This window comes from Stegodyphus dumicola, chromosome 5 (genome assembly GCF_044657685.1).
Source record: "Stegodyphus dumicola isolate Sdum_Otavi_A_Nest chromosome 5, ASM4465768v1".
NCBI lineage: Eukaryota > Metazoa > Arthropoda > Arachnida > Araneae > Eresidae > Stegodyphus > Stegodyphus dumicola.
This window is the reverse complement of record NC_140772.1, coordinates 440,742-457,003: the sequence shown is the minus strand read 5'-3', so window position 1 is coordinate 457,003 and position 16,262 is coordinate 440,742. Positions and strand designations below refer to the sequence as shown.

The 16,262-nt window shown below is 32.3% G+C and overlaps 1 protein-coding gene across 1 annotated transcript in view; it reads right to left on the bottom strand.

Moving 5' to 3' along the window:
• The window catches only part of LOC146996995 (cullin-5-like), a 332,836-nt gene that overhangs the window by 5,648 nt on the left and 310,926 nt on the right, over positions 1–16,262 (bottom strand). The gene's annotated exons all lie outside the window — the stretch shown is intronic.

The window sequence follows — 16,262 nt, the reverse complement described above, 5'->3', positions numbered from 1 at the left end:
TGTTGGAACATTTTGTATAAGAAAACGTAATCGCATATAAATCAAGTTCTTATATCGCTTAATTACAATGCATCAGATCTTTAGTAAATAAAGAAAGCAATAAAATACACATGGCGGTTTGGCAATACCAAAAACATCATATCCCGCAACAGCTCTTCTTGATTATTTCATACCTTATAAAACACGAGCAAATATGTCAATTGCGGAAATATTGCAGTTTGGCAAGCGATAAGGTGCTGCGCAGGAGAATTGATTATCGGGGAAAATATTTCTGCAAGGTAGGAGGTGATTTGTATTCATTCTGGATGTGGAAGAGATTGTTATTCTAGGACTTCGAGAAATAAGGAACATAATTTGGATAAGAGTGCACTTTCGACCAAAGTGAATTTGCGGAATTAGGAGTCATGTTTCTTCTTTCTGTAGTCATTTGAAGTTGTGGTTCAGATGTCAACATCAAAGACTTAACGATATCACATTTGATTTTAGTGAAGTGTAGGTCATCCAGTGCTTTCTTCAGCAGTAGTTATGGCTTTCGCCGAACGAAACAAACACAATGCAAGTTTCAAATGTTAAGTCATTCAGTTTGCGAAAGAAAATGGAAATCATGCAGGTTGGTTTTCGTGAATGCTTCGTACACGAGTGGAAGAGGCATGAAATTTTACAATGATTATTGCGCCAAAGAATAAATGTGTATTGCATAAAGAAGTAATGAAATAGCTTACCGTCGGCGAAAGTGTTGGAAACTGCATTGTAGAAAATCCCCATCATCACTAGAATGGATTAATTGTAACAAGAAACAGCGTACGTTTCTTTGCCTTAAAAATAGAAAAAATGGTGTGCAAATGGAAGTGAAAACTCTAAAGCAAACTGAGGTTGTGTATTCGATTTACTTCACGGAATAATTCAGTTCTCCGAGAAAAAGAGATAAAATTTTTTCAAAGGCTTCGAAAATATAGAGATAAAACTTTGATGAGCTTTTAAAAATATGTAAAAATTTATTTACTATCACGTGTTGCAAATATGGATGTCATTCCTGTAGTTTTGATATAGTAGGAGATAAAGAAACAATGATATGAAAGAAAAATAACAGTTAACATAAAATCAATAGGCCAACGAGAAATCTCACCTCACCGTACTGATCTCCTGCTTAGCCGACCGTGCGAAATTAAAAGCTCATCGATATCTTGAAAAGAAAGACTTTGCTGAAGTGCAGTTGCTCGAAAGTGTTTTCATCCGTATTCACGAGAAATGATCGGCGGAGAAAAATGTTGTGAAACTGTGGATAAGAAATATTTGGCAAAAGCTTCCTTTTGCCTCAGATAATCAAGAAGGTCTAATACTTTGGGAACATGCTCAGCCTCCATCTAACGGATAACACAAATATGTTGTTGAAAGAGTGTTATACAGATATGACAGTTTATCCAGGCGGATTATTGCCATTAGTTCAGATATTAGACATATATGTCAATAAATCATCGATAGAATATTTTAAACTTTAGTGGAATACTCGAACAAAAGTGAAGGTGAAAAAAACATATACAAATGGAGACCAAATACGTCATGCCAGTCCATAAATAGTGTGTCAGTAGATAATAAAATCACGGAATAAAATTAAACCCGTTTAATTTATGTGGTATATCTGACGGTCTAGATGCAACGAAAGATGATTATTTATGTGTGGATCAGAGTAAAAGTAACGGCAAAACTGAAACAGAATTCGATGATGTGCTTGAAGTTATAGCTTGAGACGTATATGAGGAACTTGGATCTGTCTATGCAAGTATGGATCAGAGGTGAAGGTGAAAATGAAACAGAATCCGATAACGAAAATTTTTAAGTACATAAACTATTTTATTTCTCTTAAATAAAAAGCATTTAATTACACGCAGAAATCTAATTTTCGTATGCTCACTTTTTCCATATTTCTAAACATAACATTTTTATAGCTGGCGTACAGCGCGTACCCATAAATTTCCATCTTGTATTTTCTTTTAAAAGTGCGCCTTATACGATTGAATATACTATAACAAACATAGCTGAAACTTAAGTGATAGAGATATTTACATGCTTACTGAAGCATTATATTCTGTTTTTTTTCCCTTTATAGTGTATAAATGTTTTCAAAATTTCGATGTTACGTTTTTCAATCTTTGTGTTTAGAAAAGGGATAAAGAATTCAAACTTTTATCTCCGAAAACAAAATTCTAAATCAGATTTCTAATGAAGAAGGGAAATTCTCTATAGCTTTACTTTCCGGACTAATTAAAATTAAGAAAAAGAAGAGAGGAAAAAAATAACTGATTTGGGTAAGCAGAATATTTAGCCATTCAGTATCTATTGATGGGAATGTATATAACTCTAATGAATAGTACAGAAATAAGATAAAGTTACGTTTCAGTTTGTAGGCCTTACATTTCAAAATGGTTTTAATACAGCTTAAAGCGCATAGCCAAAGATTATGCTCTCAGCCGCTTTTTCAGTAATAACGTCAGAGAATAATTCTTACAGTTACAATGTTTTCAAATAATCCATTCCTTCAAAAGTAATCTATTGTACTAAGATAATGTGTTTTCGAGGGCAGAAAATGAAACAGAACGGCGAGATCCATCAGAGTATGATCCTGTAATGCTTTAACAAATCTTTCGCAGTCTTAAGTAATAGAGAAATGTGGTAGAGCTTCATCTTACACTATATTCTTGTATTCATATTATTTGTATTATGTGACTATGTGTCTCTATTCGATGTGTGGGAAAAAAACGTCTCCAACAGGTTGATATATACGATACCATTCAGATAAACGCAAAGGAAACCAACATTTCCATCTAATAATATTCATTTTATTTTAATTATACCATTTTCTAGTTAGATAACCAATTTGTGAGCAAGAATTTGCATCGTAACAGTGAATCATATTGCTGCCAAATTTCAAATATAAAAAACTAAAGCTCACGAATCACAAACCGAGAGTTTCTGTGAGATTTGTGAGGTGCGAAGGAATCTCCATTTTGAAAGAAATCGAAATTGATATAAATTCGCATTATAACATATTATTCAGTTTATTTATCTAATTATATTATAATTCTGATGTAATGTATACACACATTTTAAAAGTTATTTCTTTCGCTCATTTCAATTTGTAATCTTGAATTTTTACACTGAAAAAATCCTGAGTAGAGACGGAAACTGTGGTATGTCAAACTGAATTTAAACAAGGTGAAAGCAAATGAAAAGCTAATGTACATACTACAACAGCTTTTAATTTGTTTAGAATTACAATCTTAGTAATGCAAATCATGCTGATTAACACATAATTAAAAGTGGATAAACATTCCTTTTTGAACGTTTCTTTGAACCTTGATATAAAGTTCTATGAATATCTGCAGTTGGATAAGACAGCTCAGGGTCAAACAAATTTTAAAATGAAATTTGTATAAATTAATTTCATGAGTTCAATTATGAAAGATATGCCGTGCAATATTTATTTGCACAATTTAAAGCCAGTAGCACAACTTAAATTTATTGTTGAAAAATATTGTCATGTGTAAAGCTATGTGTTAAAAAAGTCAATAAACTGTGACTTTCCAGGTAAAACCGGAAGACCTCGCAGCTATGAAAGGCACTGAAAACATAGATCTGAACTACGAAAGAGTGTACTTAGTTGCTACTAAAATAATACTGGTATCTTTAAGTTAGCATGACTAATTACTAGCTAATAATATATCAGTAGTTACACTTACCGAGCAAAATATTATCAAATGCTGTCCATATACTAAGAATACCATAAAGTTCTTGATAATAAAAATGTTGTTGATAATAAATTTTGGTAAAATGAAGCAGGTATATGATTTATTTGTTCTATTTTTCTTTTCCGGGTCTTGCTTCGTTTGGTCATTAAATCAATCGTTCTACAGTCGGAATCCAGTTCTGGCTCTTTTCGCAGTTCAACCGGTTTCCTTTTCGGGTTTGACAGTTCTTTTCCGGTTCCAGCTTGTCTTTCAGATTTGGAATCTTTTCCGTTTTTTGCTTCTTTTCCAGGTATTACGTCTTTTCAGACTCCTCTATATTTTCCATTTCTGGCATCTTTTCCGGCTCTTGCTTCTTTTCCAGTTTTTGCATTTTTTCCAGTTCCTTCTTCATTTTCAGGTCTCTCTTTTTTGGTTTTTGCAATTTTTCCCTCAACTTTTGCCTTTCCAGTTCATTTTTGTGTGCTTGTTTTAGCATCTCTTCAATATGTTTCTCCATTTTCAGTTCTTCTTTCTTTTCTAGTTTTTGTATTCTTTCCCGTATTTTCTTCTTTTTCAGTTCTTCTTTCTTTTCTAGTTTTTGAATCCATTCCAGTAATTGCTTCTTTTCCAGTTCTTTCTTCTTTTCTAGTTTCTGTTGCTTTTCCAGTTTTTGTTTGTTTTTCAGTTCTTCCTTCTTTTCCAGTTTTTGCTTCTTTTTCTGCTCTTGTTTCATTTTCAGTTCTTGCTTCTTTTCCAATTTTTGCTTCTTTTTCAGTTCTTGCTTCTGTTCTAATTCTTGTATCTTTTCCTGTTCTTGCTTCTTTTCTAGTTTTTGTATCTTTTCCAGCTTTTGTGTCTTTTTCAGTTCTTGCTTCTTTTCTAGTTTTTGTGTCAATTCCAGTTTTCTCTTGTTTTTGAGTTCTTGCTTCTTTTCCAGTTTCTCCTCCTTTTCCTGTTCTTCCTTTTTATTCAGTTTTTGATTCTTTACCAGTTTTTGCATCTTTTCCGGTTCTCGCTTCTTTTCCAGTTCCTTCTCGTTTTCCAGTTTTTGCTCCTTTTCATGATCACAAGGAGGATTTTCCAATCTACAAAAAAATCGGTATATCTTTATTTCAGTAGTAAAATAGTGAAGGTAATGCAATGACGATCACGTTTAACATGTACAACACTTCCATATTTAGATACTATATAACACTTTTGGCTCAGTTTCATAGGGAAAAAACTCCCCGTAGATTATTGCCTGGAAGAATTGTTTTCTACAAAGGGTGAATTTGTTGTTTTCGTTGTTCTGACCTAAAGCCAAGCAGATAAGTTAAAGTACTTTGCGTTATTTGTATGCAATAAGCGGCCTCCATGAATCTCAAGTAGAGCGTAATAATTTGCAAAGTTTCAGTGCCTTACTTTTCCTTACTTAATTTTTACATAATTTGCAATAATAATAACAGAAATAATAAACAGGTGGCTTAAAAACAGAGGGAAACAATGACGAAAATTGCAAAATAGGAGGAAAAAAGGAAACTGAAATGAAAAGGGAAACAACTACAAACAAAGGATGGAAAAAGCATTTTAGAAGATATACACGTAACGTTCTTTCTGAATCAGCAAAACCTGTATTTTAACGAGTCTCTTTGCATCGCTGGCTGCACAGATTTCAAATTTTCTCTCGTTATTCCAAATTCGGATCATATTACTGGTCTTTTTCGTAGTCCAGCAGAGCCGCACTAGGATTTTTGCCACCATTTGTTTTCAATTGAAACTTTTATTCTCATTCTTCAGTTGCATTCTTAAAGTTTATTTATTTATACAGGAAGAAAGAAAGAAATCAATCAAATCAAAGTAAATTAGGAAAAGATATACCTGTTTTCTCCTATATTTATTGTTCCCTGTAATTTCTTTTGCCTGTTGCATTAAATTTATTGAAGGAAAATTTACAAAATCTTTCAAAATTTATTTCCTAAATCCTTATGCGAATTTAGCCCTTCTGATCATCTCGGCCACACTTTAATGGCTTTTACAATTTGATGTTTGAATATTGACAGCTGCCTATAATGAAATATGTTCTCCATTGTCCTCGAAAAAAGAAAAATTAAAGTTCCAGGTAATTTTGCAATGAAGGACACATATATCTTATTTGAAGGGCAAGAGGTAAAGAAAAAGATATTTTCGGATGGGAATATGTAGCATTTTAAACACCGTGTTTGTAAATGTCATCATATAGTAGCAACACTTGAGTCATAAGTAATTATACACATATATGAGAGAGACTACGATGACGAAAAATTAAATGGCAAAACATGGCCGAAAACACTTTCCTGGCCGGTGCAAACAACACAAAACACACGAAAGATCGGACACCAGTTATGCTTAGCACAAGATAAATTAAAAAGTAGGAACAAAATTAGATACTTATGGACCTCAAAAAAGGTGTTCGAAATTACGACCTGCACCCTGTTACAGGTATTGCATCTCTCGCACATCGAACATGAGATGTTCTGGAAAATACCGTGCATCCCCAGGACTTTCCCAGCACCTGCCACAATATGTGCCACAAGTTCCTGTTGGACTTCTAACTGGGGTTTCGTGCACTTATGTGTTGAAGTACCCCGAGACGAACTGATAATGCAAGTTAGGTCTCGTGATCTTCCTGAACAATGCACTGGACTATTCCTACCAAACCCATGTTTAGGATACGTTCCGAAGGAACTTTCGAATACTTTCTTTGATGGCGATCCCCTGCTTTTGTTCTTATTCCTTGGTTTCTGCTGCGCTAAGGAAAATAAACAAATATCTTTACAATGTTCGTACCCTATTTTTCTTGTGTTGTCTCTCGTCACTATGGGCCAGGAAAGCGTTTCCGACAATGCATTGCAATAAACGATTATATATATATATATATATATATAAACAATATATATATATATATAAACAATATATATATACATATATATATATATATATATATATATAAACAATATATATATATATATATATATATATATATATAAACAATATATATATACATATATATATATATATATATATATATAAACAATATATATATATATATATATATATATAAACAATATATATATACATATATATATATATATATATATATATAAACAATATATATATATATATATATATATATAAACAATATATATATATATATAATCTTATAAACATATATTACCGTGAAAGACCGAAATTGGAGAATATCGACATTCACCGGAGAATGTCAACATTCACCAAATACGTCGGTGAAAGATCAAATATTGCATTACATTCTTCTACATTCGGACCCTCACCGGTGTATGTCGATAATCACAGATATGCTCTGGTGTAGATTGAAAAGAGCGGAGTATATGTACACACTGTTATTGCAAAAGGAAGTGTTCCACAAATAAATGCAGTTGTAAAAGCAAGGGCCTCTTGTGCAATTGAAAGTGTTAGATATTATATATATATATATATATATATATATATATATAATCGTATAAACATATGTTACTGTGAAAGACTGAAATTGGAGAATGTCGACTTTCGGTAGATTGAAAACAGAAGAGTATATGTACACACTGTTATTGCAAAAAGTAGTGTTCCACAAATAAATGCAATTGTAAATGCAAGGGCCTATTGCGCAATTGAAAGTGTTATATATATATATATAATGTTGTATGAACTTAAATCCATTTAGTGCGAATACAAGTTATTATTAGTTGCGCAATTGCTGCAAAGTTAGTTAATAATAATTTATTTCCTAAACCGTATTGATTAATTGATTATATTATCTCCTAAGTTTAATTAAAGTAGAATTATTTTAAAAGTGTGCATCCATACTGGTAAGTTATATTTTGAAAGATGTTTTGAAGTAATTTGAAAGCAAAATGTTAATAATGTTTTAACGGGGACTGGAGTTAAATCATCACGAAGAATAATATTACAATTGTAAAAGTAAAAATTAAAACATGTAATTATTGTCATTGATCGGAAATTAGTTGACTTTTCAAGGGGAACAAACCAACTCCCGTTCAATGATCAATAATTGATAGAAATACGTAAATATGAAAGTGTTTCGTCTTTACTCGAGTTATAAATTAAAGCCAAACCGGCAATTCTAGTCAGGCCAAATATTTTCGCGAATAGTTGTTACTCAAAGAACTGATTCTCATGAAGCATTTTAGTCAATTCAATTTGGAGTAAAAATCAATTACTGTAGAGAAATCTTGTAAAACTCGAGTAATCGTCCCCGACACTATCATCTTTATGTATTTGAGTACTATATTATTTGTAGAAATTAAACATTGGAAATTGTCATTATGAAATCGAAATCAAAGTAAAGTTGAAATAAACATAGAAGATTATAAAAAAGATAAATAATGCAAACTTTGCAAAAACAAATCAAAGAGAACATAAAAATAATATAAAAATAATATAAAAATAAAATAGAAAATAATATAAATAAGATCAGTGAATGTACATGAAGATATAAAGGCCAGAAAGGTATTAAGTAACTTACATTCTTTCTAGTGGGGGAGTTGGCAGTGTGTTCTCTTCGTGTCTGACTCAGAAGTGTAGGGTGTCCGAAAATTCTTAGCGGCAGTAGGGGCTTTGAATTATATCAGTCGGCAAGACTTGGGTGATACTCAAATACATAAAGATGATAGTGTCGGAAACGATTACTCGAGTTTTACAAGATTCAATTTACAAGATCATTTGCGTATGTGGTAGAAATAAATGTTTACCTTATATTTAGAAGTTCATAAGGCTTTACGTCTTTCAATATTGGAGACTGTTACTAACCTTTTGGTAGACTTTAAGCGACTTTTTTCTATATCTGAAGTAACAACATAAATTTGAGAATCATTTAAAAGCCCCTTTATTTGAAACTTAATAAGATGAACAGAAGGTATATCTCGTGCTTGCAAGTCTACCAACATTTATGGCGAGAAACCAAAGTAGAAATTCAAATGTAAATAACAAATAACCTAATAACTAAAAACTACGCATAGTAAATTTACGCGAAGTTAACTCGGACTTTATTGGCATGAATTAAATTATCTGCAAGTATAATGCTAGGCCGAGGACTGAAAATCTTGGCTTCAAACAGCAAACCTAGTAACGTGGCCTTCAAAAGGTAAAACAAACTCTGACTTAACAATCTCAAACCTTCACTTAAATACACGCGAAATCACTTGTATTCTGATAGGAAAAAGTAAAGGGAGAAATGACAGTACAGATTCAAATTATAACTGATTATTCAAATTAAAAATCTTCACATGGTGTTTACCATACGCGTGAGCCAAAGGTTAAAATAAAATACACTGCTGGCCATTAAAATTGCAACACGATGAAGGAAAGCAAATATAAAAAATTATTTATTGTGCGTAAACAGTACGGCATGAAGACAAAATGATTAAACTTGTAAGCAGTTTTGGAGTTTTCAGGGGTGCGAAATTAGTAGAAACAGCTGCCACATCTGGCAGCTAAAACCACCCTTAACGGTTAGGCATGGAGTCGAACTGGGCTTGGATGACGAACTGGGCTTGGGATTTGCGCCAATGAGATTGGCGACTGTAAAATCAAGCCTCTGCTAGTATACCATTCGGAAAATCCCAGAGTCTTTAAGTCATATAATATTTCAAAAGAAAATCTGCCAGTTATGTGGAGGACAAATCCGAAGGCGTGGGTCACCAGGAAATTCTTTGCGGAGTGGATAAACCTGGTGTTTGGCCCTTCTGTTAAAAAATACCCACAGAAAAACAACCTACCCATGCAACCCCTTCTCTTCCTCGACAATGCCCCTACTCACCCACCAAATCTCGAAGATGATTTACTCCAAGAGTTCAAGTTTATAAAAGTTCCCTACCTACCACCCAACACCACTCCTATCCTGCAGACCATGGATCAGCAGGTGATTTCTAATTTTAAGAAATTGTACACCAAGCACATTTTTTGGGGCTGCTTTGAGGTGACGGAGAACACAAACCTTACACTTCGAGAGTTCTGGAAAGGCCACTTTAAGATCGTCATATGCCTAGGAATTATTGATCAGGCCTGGCTGGGTGTTACAACGAGGACCTTAACCTCTGCATGGAAGAAGCTGTGGCCTGAGGCTGTTGCTGAAAGGGCCTTCGAACGATTGGAACCCAAAGTCGCATAGGTAGTGGAGCTTGTTTCTCTGGGAAAATCCATGAGTCTGGAGGTGGATGGGAGAGATATGAACGAACTCGTCGAACAACAGTCTCAGGAGCTGACAACCGATTAGTTACACGATCTGTATTTGCAGCAGCATACGTTGGGTTAACGAAAAATTAGTTTTGAAGAGGAGCTAGAGGTGGACAAGGTTATCCCTACAAGAGATATAAAACAGGTCTTGGGAATGTGGGAGAAAGTTGTAGAGTTCGTGGATAAACATCACCGCGAAAACGTTGCAACTAGTCGTGCATCCTTGACACGGAGGAAGAAACAAACTTCCTTGGAAAGTTTTTTTAAACGATCTGCGGGTGGAAATAAGCAGATCATGACGAAAAAAGCGAAGACCAGTGACAAAAATTAAGCTCTTCCGTAGGCACTTCACTTTTTCTTTTAATTATGTTTTTATAGAATATGTATTTGTTATTTATACATAAATGTTTCTTCTTGTTTTTGATTCTTATTTAAAAACACTTAAAAAACAACTGAGGTCGTGTTTTGGGATCTGGAACGGATTAATGGCATTTCGATTAATTTCAATGTGGAAAATTGCTTTGAGATACGAGCAATTTGACATACGAGCAAGGTTACGAAACGAATTAAACACGTATGTCGAGGTACCACTGTACGTAATTATCTAATCGTTAGCAAGCAGAGAGTAATAAATAATTTTAAAAGTCTGATGCTATCAATATATAAATTCTGTTGACTAGTATAATTAATTAGAATTATACGCCTACATATAATAATAGGATGTATGTTACTACAGATACGTATTAATATATACATATATAAGTCTGTGCATATATATGAAATCATAATTCTATTTAAACAAGTAAACAGTTAGAATTACTGAACAACCATGAAAGATTCCCCAAAAAATGAAATATGGTGTAACAATGAACACTTAGTTTAGAAATTAGATTCTATTGTATATTGTTGTAAAAGCCATTGTAAGAGTGAAAATTCTTCATTCTGCCTTAATGCGATTTTTTGCGTTTAATGCGTTGTTTGGAGATTTTATGATCCCGAATTATATTGATGTGATATATTAATACTGCATTTGTAGACATACGTTTTCTGAGAAACGAGTCAAGGCGATTGATTTTTTGTAAAAATTTGGATTTATCCTTATTTTATTGACGTGCACCAGCACTGAATTGAGAATGGCTTGTGCTATGCTTCGATGGATGAAAAAGCGTTCGTAAGTAATGAATATTATGAAAGTTTCAGCATATTTAAATGAATAGTATTAAAAGTATATATTTATTAACATATATCAATAGTTTATGGTGAATATTTCATTATAAATCTCATGATAGTTTCATTTCTCATTCTATTGCATTTCTATTGCGGTACATAAATTTTTTGGTATACATATTGTAGATTGCATCAGTTTTGCTGCGCAATTTATTCCTCGGTATGTTACTTGTAGTGTTATTAGAAATTCCATTATTTTTGTATTTTTTCTGCAATTTTTAGTATCTTATTAAGAAATTTATGTTTTATTTCAAGATGTATATGAAGTTGGTTATATCAAATGTTAAATAAACGTTGTTATTCAGGCAATAGCGTTAGCTTTATCCAGATAGATAAATGCATTTCTTAAATACTCAAGATATAAAGACACACTCGGATAGTAGATTCACTGACTTTACGTTTGTTAAGGGTTATATATATTCATTAAGGGCGTGTTCAAAACAACCATTGACGGGTAGTCTTGGCGTAATTCGGATTCATACCAAGCTTATCCATTTCTCAGGGCAATAATTTTCGTTATTTTTGCTAAACCATTTACGAAAATATAATTTTCCGAATGCTGAACTCTTATGCATGAAAAGACAGAAGTTAAGATATTTGTTTTGCAATTTGATGCAAAATTCTTATTATTAAAATACTGATGTATATGTTCTTAATTTAAAACTCTGCCAGTATATAACATTATATAACATTATTGTCTTATCACCATTTATAGATGTCGCTTGCTGCACAGCCTGCTGAATACATTTTACTTTCTAGCTATCTACAATTACATCATGTTGTTTCGGTATGAACAGGGGCGAAGTATTCATTACTTAATTACATTTAAAGATAATTAATTAAATTTTTCTGATTTTGATATCTATATTATATAGACAGGATTACTGATAAAAAATTTCAGAAAATTGTAAATGAAGAAGTAAATAGAAAAATTTCGTTCAGGTATTGTGAGATGCTAATATAAACTTCATACATTTTACTAGAGGGCTGTTGCCAAATCTTTACTATATATGTCTACGAGCTCTATGTATACAGTGTGTTGCTCAAAGTAAACTTCCTGCATTGTGAAGAGTACTACGTGTATGTCTTGATGCGTTCATGAGAAGCTTGTTCCCTCGTATACGCTCTGCCACTTCGAACAAAAATTGTCCGTAAACTGCAGCGTCTTGAGTTGTTTATATAGGTTCTTGAGCTGTTCTGTTATTTCCTGTCGAATCTGACGCTGACGCGGAGAGTCTTGTATCCTTCGTTTACTTGCTACTTCTTCTATTCATCGCGCATGGTCTGTTGACGTTCCACTTGCCTAATGGGCCTCCGTTTCCCTTCTGCTTCCCTTTCCGGAGCACGCAGTGTTTCTTGGTTTTCTGAATGTCTTTTGTGTTTTCTACTAGTTTCTGATACAGTTTGAGCACGCGAAGTTTCTTGAGTTGCTGCTTGTCTCCTGGAACTCCTATTCGTTTCTTCTTCAGTTTCTTGAATGCGTAAGCTGTCTTGTCACTATGCTTGCCTGCTGAGTTTCTAGTTGTGTCTTCATTCATTTTTGAAGCTCGCAAATTTTATTGTACTTGCCTGTTGAGTCTCCTAGTGTTTTTTACTTCATTTTTCTGTAGCTCGCTGTACCATTTGTGCTCTCTTCTTGCGTTCAGACATTTTAGTAAATTGGAAAAAAAAAATTATTTAACTGTAGTAAAGTAACATTGCATCTAAAATACGTTAAATATCTACAGATGTTTAAACTTCTACTCAGAAAGTAAGTATACAATAAAAGAAATTAAATTTTTATAAATAAATTTAGAATAGCATAAAATGCATAGAAACATTTCATTATGAAGAAAATGTATTCATTCTTTCCAAGCAACCAGCGATTCGTAAATACATTTTTCTTGCCAACTCAGGAAACAAAGACCTTTGACACTTCAGGTAATACATTGGAGGTTATGATTTAAATTTATTTCAATATAACAAATTTTCAAAATCTCAATAAAGGAATTAACGTAGCGATAGCATATCGTGTCACGTATCCAAAGGTGAAACATAAAAGTTGCCAAAAGCAGCTATTCATTTAAAATACTGATATTAACGAAAGATTTTCGACATACAATGACGTTATATGGAATCACGTGCTTTCTTCAACTTCAGAATATAACCGTAAATAATAATAACAATAAGTTTCACGTTTGGCAATACTATTTATTTCATATTTTTTTTAACTTAAAAATATCTCTTAAACAAACTCTACGATTTGAAAGTGAGAAGGGCCAACATTTTTCCAAGTAAAGCATTTTGATGTCCAGTGCGCTAGAGTTCGGCCACTTGGAAAAATAAATACGAAAAATTACCGTTTTCCGAAATTTTATATAATATCTCGAGTGATAGTCGTAGGAAGATAACAATAGTCGGAAAGTTTAACCAAGAAGTTTTGAAATCCGGGGATACCTCCTTCCAATCTCAAACTCCCCGTTCCGGAGATATGATGTTACGAAGAAAAAAACAAAGAGGCAAAAATCCACAGATATTAATATTGTTGATTCCTGTTTACAATATTCAATTTCCTTTAAAAACATTAAGCTTCATTTAAATAAAAGGAAATTAAATTCAGGCATTTTTATTACCTTTCAAGCTTTTATTGTATTTTTAAATATTCTTTTTGTCACAGTTGCGCAAGTTTTCCTCGGCATCATTAGGAGCCTTAGGTCGAAGACATTTAAGAATCATTGCTGTAAATAATGATCATATGATAAATTGCAATACATATGAAGGAAAGGAAAGTATACATATGAAGGAATAGGAAGTGTGCCATTTATAAAGCTTAAATGTCGCTAGATTTGCAGGTTTTTCGCGCTGGCATTTTACGTGCTTCTTAAGAATCTCTGGAAATAAAATGGGAACTTTCCATGACTTGTTGCCAATCTAATTGGAGAAAAAAATTTATTCTTTATAGGGATACTTGCGGGAGGTAACCGTCGAGCAATCTTCTTGTATCTGTCTCGTCCCATCCTGTTTGTTATTTTATTAAAACGTGTTTGGAAAATTTTTTCCTGATTGCATGGTTTGATTTGAGATGATAGATGTCAATCAGACCTTTTAATATGGCATCCTGAGCTGTTGGTGCCAGCAGCTTCATTTCCTATTATACCTGTATATTCTCATAATGGAATTTAGGCTAATAAGAGGAATATTCATTTCCATATTTATTGTTTTTAAAAGATTTTGAATAAGTAAAGATATTTTCTTCGTGGAACATTGAGCGTTTAAAAATCTTTGACAATCTGTAAAAATGCTCGCAAACTGTAACTTACTACTTTTGACAAAAAACGTATAAGTAATCATTTATTAAATTAATGAATTCAAACATATGAACATATATATTTAATAAAATAAAAATATTTCAGCGCAAATAATTATCGACGTATATTTGAAGAAGAAGAAGGAGAAGCAGGATTATACTTCAGCGATCAACTACTAGAAGAATTGGATCCCCAATGTTTAAGATTGCAATACGTGTCGGAGACGTAAGTCTTTTCGGAAAAAATAATAAAACAAAACATAATGTTTCAGGTCCAGTTTAATTATACCTTTAATAATTTTTTGACAAAAACGCTGGTCTGGAAAATAATACGTTTTCAGATTTATAATGCTTAAAGTTTTTTTCATTCCTTCATTACAAAAATAGATTATAAATGTTTAAAATGGAAAATTACATTGTGAAGAATTCATATTTATTGTAATACCTTTTGATTATAAGGAAACTTTATTGCATTAACTAATGAAATATCTAAACAGAAAGCTAATATACAAAATACACGTGTTTATACGGCCAGTTTGTAAAATTTGTGAATGAGAAGTAAATGTCAAATAGTTGATATAATTAGAGTAACAAAGACAAAAAAGACTTTATGTTTATAAATAATATGCATATATATATATATATATATATGTAAAACAAATTAAGTAAACACTGAAATCCATCCCATACTCTATTCGGAACAAATCTAATATAAATTGTTCTCCTCACTTCTTTCTGTTAGACTATATATTTCTAGATTTAAAGAGATTTATGATATTATTTAGCTCGAGTTTTGACAATGTACTCATCAAACATAATAAAAATTTCGAGATTCTAACTTTTCATTGCAATTATTGTTTTTAATATGTAATATTAAATGATTTTGAATTAATAGCAAATTAAAAAATAAAAATTAATTAATTAAAATATATGTTTATGTAAATATATATATCCCCATCACATGATTTTTACATAAAGATGATGACTTAGCTAAGTGGGAATATAAAATTTCCTGAATCAAATATTTCTCTTACTAAACCACAATATTGTCAAACTATGCATATTTTTTCTATCTCTGTCACCGCTGACACGGCGTCGTACTACTTTATTCCTATTCGAACAATATGAGAAAAATATAAATATTCTAGAAATAGGTAAGTTTGGAATTTCAAATGAACTGGGGCCGCAAATGTGAATTGAAATAAATCTGAATATTTTATCTTATTCATCTTTCAAATTTGCTCTGTATTATAGATCAACATGTGCGATCAGAATTCCTAACATTAATTCACACACACACACACACACACACATATATATATATATATATATATATATACGTTTATCGTATATATGTTACGGTGAAACACCGAAATCTGGAGAATGTCGACTTTCACCGGTGAATGTCAACATTCACATAGTCGCTTGTTGTATGTCCGAAATATTTTCAAATACTCTTATTTCTGACTTACACCGGTATATGTCGACATTCACCATCTACTAATGGTATATATATATATATATATATATATATATATATCAATGCATTGTCGGAAACGCTTTCCTGGCGCCATAGTGACGAGAGACAACACAAGAAAAATAGGGTACAGTGTAAAGATATAAAAACAGTGTAAAGATATTTGTTTGTTATTCTTAGCGCGGCGGAAACTAAGAAATAAGAACAAATACATTGGATCGTCATCAAAAAAAGTATTCGAAAGTTCCTTCGGGAAGTATCCCAGACATGGGTTTGGTAGGGGTAGTCCAGTGCATTGTTCAGCAAGATCACGAGCCCT